This window comes from Callospermophilus lateralis, unplaced genomic scaffold, assembly GCF_048772815.1.
Source record: "Callospermophilus lateralis isolate mCalLat2 unplaced genomic scaffold, mCalLat2.hap1 Scaffold_63, whole genome shotgun sequence".
Lineage (NCBI taxonomy): Eukaryota > Metazoa > Chordata > Mammalia > Rodentia > Sciuridae > Callospermophilus > Callospermophilus lateralis.
Genome location: NW_027514713.1, coordinates 14,437,004 through 14,441,984, shown reverse-complemented (window position 1 = coordinate 14,441,984; position 4,981 = coordinate 14,437,004).

The window sequence follows — 4,981 nt, the reverse complement described above, 5'->3', positions numbered from 1 at the left end:
TATATGTGGAAAATACTATGCTTTTACCTAAAGCTACTTAATTTTGAAATCAAAAAGAATTTTTATCTCCCAATCAGCAAGTTAGTACTTGATGTGATTATTTTTGTATTTTATATGGAGTCTAAATGATTAATTGAGAAAGGTATTTTTTACATTTTGGTTTTTCTTTTAAGATTGATCTTGGCATATTGTTTTGCATGATAAATCTAACAATTTTCCTTATGTTTAGCTTGTATTAAAACCACACTGTAATACCCATAAAACCAAAATTTTTTCCTGTATTGTTTCATACTCTATATTGTTTGCTGATGTTTATGTTCAAGAACATAACATTAAGATTAATTTGTCTAAATATGTATTTCTAAACTGCATGCTTTTCTAAATGGGTTAGAAACCAAGAACAATCAAAACAGTCTTTGTTGATATCTTTTAGTATACTTTTTCCATTTTTTGTATTTTAAAAATAACTGAGTAAAAGTTTATTTTGTTACAGATATAAGAGTTGGGACTTCCAAAGGAAAATCTAAACACATTGTTTTATGCTCTGCATCTTAGATTGATGTGTCATAATCTTGAGACCTTAGTAATATTGTGCTTTATTTTGTAAAAATACTTATACATTAATTGTACTTCTTTGTTAGCTTTGAAATTGGGATTGCCATTGCAATATTTTTTAATATTGAAAGGTTAATTGTCAAGCTTATGTTGCTGAGGTTGAAATCACAGATCTTATTCATAAACACATTTTAAGGATAAAAGTTGAAATGATTACTAAAATAGCACACAATTTGTATTAAATTTTATTAAATATGCTTTCTAGGAAAAGCCTGTTATCTTTTTTAGGGCCTGAGAAAGAAATGAAAATTTATTCATTTGAAAGTGATTTCTATTTAGAATATATTCCATATTTGCCAGATTAGTCACCGGCCAAGTTTCTGGTGATCAGGGAGTATGTTGAACAATGCAAGGACAACAAAATTTTTTAAGCATATTCATGTAATCACAACTTTAGAAAAATGCATTTCTAAGCATAGAACAATTTGTTAGCAATCAGTAGGGTTTGTTTAGTCAAAATGTTGGTGAGATTTAGGTTAAGTTAGTTTGTTTGTTTTTATGCAGTACAAAAGATTGAACCTAGAGCCTCACACTCACTGACCTATGCTGAGCTATGTTTCTGGCCCTTGTGATCCTTGACCATATTTCTTAGAACTCCTAAAATAGTGATACTTCCAGATAATCATTCCATTTGAGTAAATTTGCCTTTATAGAGAAAATGTAGAATTTTTCAGGGTAGCAATATTTTTCTGTTAAAAAATATATGTGCATTTCCCCTATAAAAGCAATTTTGGCTTTATATAACTCTCTCTGTGTGTGTGTGTGTGTGTGTGTGTGTGTGTGTGTGTGTGTGTGTGTGTGAAAGAGAGAGAGAGAGAGAGAGAGAGAGAGATGTGTATTTGAAGTATCTGAATTTCTGAGGGTTTCACATGTAGTTGTTATATCTAATAAACATTCTATTTCACAGCTGAGATTAACTGTTAATTATAACTATTGTAGCAAGACTTTTCATTCAGTCATTAATCATTTTAGTGTATATCTTGAGTTCAATAGATATCAGTAGTTTTAATTTAATTCGTTCTCTTTTTTTAGTACTGTGGATTGAACCTATAGGTGCTTTACTAGTAAGACACATCCATAGCCCTTTTTATTTTTTTTATTTTGAGACATTGTCTCACTAAGTTGCTTAGGGCCTCATTAAATTGCAGAGGCTAGCCTCAAACTTGTGATCTCCTGCCTCAGCCTCCCTTGATGCTGGAATTATAGCTGTGCACCACTGTGCCTGGATTTAATTGTAATTGCCTCTGACGATTTTAAACATGGAATTGATAAGGTCTGGTTTATTCTTTGAGATTACATTGGCTGCTCTGAAGAAAATTACTTAATTGGAAGGAGGGGAGAATGGGAGGAGGGAAATGTTTAGAAGATTTTTTTATCATCTAGCAAAGACATCATGATAACTTGGATTAAGATGGCAGCAGTAATAAGAAGTAGAGATGTATTTGAGTTTTATTTTTGAGATGAAGCAAACAGGCCTGCTATTATCTGGATATCAGTTTGAGAAGAAGGAAGAATCGGATATGACTTCTAGTTATTTGGCCTGATAACTATGTACATAATGATAATTATTACAGAAATAGAAAGATTAATAAAGCAGATTTATGGGCTAAGATGAAGAAAGAGAGAGGTCTTTAAGAATTCAGTTCTGGATTTGTTAGGTTTTTCAGTACCAACTTAATATCCTAGTGGAGATGATAGTTAATTATATGTGTCTGATGCTCAGAAGAAAGCAAGGATTGGAGATATGAATTTGAGCAACATCAGCACATAGATGGTATTTAAAAACATGAAACTTGATCAGAATACCTAGGAAGAGTTTAGATAGTAAGAAGGGTGGGCTGAATATTCTAATTTTTAGACATTAAACAGTCATCAAATCCTGAATCAGCATCCAGTAGAGTATAAGAAACCCAATAGAGTGTGATGTCACAGGATACATGAATAGAAGTGAGCTGTGAACTCTGTCTACTGCCTCTTGAGAACTAAGACAAGGAAGAGCCTTCATTATTGGATTTGGTAAGATGAAAGAAGGTTCTTGTTGAACATAATAGTGAACATGTATTGAATTGTTTCTACAGTCCTGGTATTCTTATGCTTTCATGTGTGCTATTTAATCTTCACAATAATCTTATGAGATAGTTACTTTGATTATTTTCATTTTATACTTGAGGAAACCAAGATACTGAGAAGTTAGATTTGATTTACTATCAATAAATGCAATATTGAATCAGAGCCCAAGAGGTTAAGGTTCAAGCTTAACAATCAGATTTGTTTCCTTTTCTATATAATAAATATGAAGAAAAACTGGAATGAAACTATAATGAAATAGACTTCATAGAGAATCGGAGGTAACGTTTTGCAAAAGTTTTATAGTGAAAGGAAAAGCTAAATGGGATATGAGCTGGAAGGAAATATAAGGTCAAGGTCACTTTGTTTTGTATTAGATGAGTGATATTAAATGTGTTTCTGCTGATGGTAATGCTATAGTTGAAAGATGACTTGAAGATTTAGGAGAGATTAGGGATGATTTGAGAAATGCAGTTCTTAAATAGCAAAAATGGTGGCCTATATAGAAGTAAGGAAATTTCTTCTATTTTAATATAGAGCACATTGTTCATAGATTCAAATGTAGCTGGATTGAGAGTATTATAGGAAATTGATGTAGGTAATTCTTGTCATGTGGTTTCTTGCTTCTATATAAGGTATGAAGGAAAGGCAAGATCATCTGCAAAAAAATTGAATAGGTTATTATAAGTTGTAGGAAAAGGTAATAGAGAAATAAGCATTTTAGAGAGAGAAAAACAGAATTTTTAGAGAAATCAGAAGAGCCAATTGGCAATGGTGCTTTCCATTTGATATTTTTGGTTATGGGGTAAAACCAATTAGCATTGTTCTATTATGTTTTTCTCCATTTCTGGAGAAGAGTTTAGCTATGTGGATTTAGGCCCAGAGTAAGGTTTATTCAGGATTATACAAGTAGACAGTTGGATGGAGAGAAAGAGGAACAAAGCAGTTAAAGAGTTTTCAGGGAGTGATTATAGTTCTGGAACATGATGTTTCACAAAGGATGGGTAAAGAGGGGTGAAAAAGAAGAGGAGATCTTTAATAGAAAGGTGTTTGTTAAGATGTCACAAAGGCTGGGTGAACTGGAAGGAGACTGGAGAGGCAGGAGCTTATGGTAGAGAATACCAGTGACTGTATCCAGAGTATAACCATGGCAGTGGGTGGTCCAGATAGAAAAAAATAAATAAATAAATATATATATATTATATATATATATATATATATATATATATATATATATATATATATGAGAGAGAGAGTGTGTGTGTGTGTATGTTGAGGAAATTAAGAATTTGGGAGGCCACAGTATGAGGAAGAGGATTATTATTTTTAAAGATGGGTACTAAAATTGCTGAGAATGTGTCACAAGTAGTGGAAAAGAGGAAGACAGTAAGCCAGGTACTAGAATTTCAGTGAAGCAAGGTCATGTCTTAGCCAAATGACAGTCAAGAGGAACAGTATGGGCTAGTGTGGTCAGATGAAATAATCTTCAGAATATCTGGCAGTTTTAAAGGAAGAAGGGGGGATGAAGTTGTTTGGAAATAATATTGGAAACAAGGTAGGTGGGAAAACACCTATCTACCAGTATCAAGCCTCAAAGTTTCAGAGGAAAAAGTATTTTCAGGAGGTTACTACAGGCATGAACAACTTTCAAAAGCATGCCTGTAGTAGGATGGTTTGGATGAGTAGAGACCAAAGGTAGAGCCACCAGTAATAAGACTGTGGGACTATTTCAGGGAGAGGTGACTGAGGATCAGACAAGGCCAATAGGGTTGGAGAGAGATGTTTGAAAGATCCATCAGAAGCATAACTTGCAGGACTGTTTTAGAAAAAAATGGTAAGATAATTGGTAATAATATTGGCAGAGAAAGAGAACACAGAAATGAAGGACAGATTTCAGGGGAGAAAACTAAAGGTCTTTTTTTGGGAGGGTACTAGGAACAGAACTCTCAGGAGCGCTTGGCCAATGAGGCACAACCCCAGCCTTATTTTGTATTTTATTTAGAGACAGGGTCTCACTGTGTTGCTTAGAGCCTTTGTGTTGTTGAAGCTGGCTTTGAACTCTTGATTCTCCTGTCTGGGACTCCTCAGCTGCTGGGATTACAGGTGTGCACCACCGTGCCCAGCTTTTCTTTTTAAGTCAAATAGTACTAAATTATTTTTGTTAGGAAAACAGTATTTTGTTTCACTTCTCACTATCTCTTAGTGCTTCTCTCAGGAGGATATTATTTTTTTTCTGTGGTAATTGTCTTCTATAATATTTTTTGTTCATTTCCCCCTTAGAATCCTGTTTGGCAGTTGT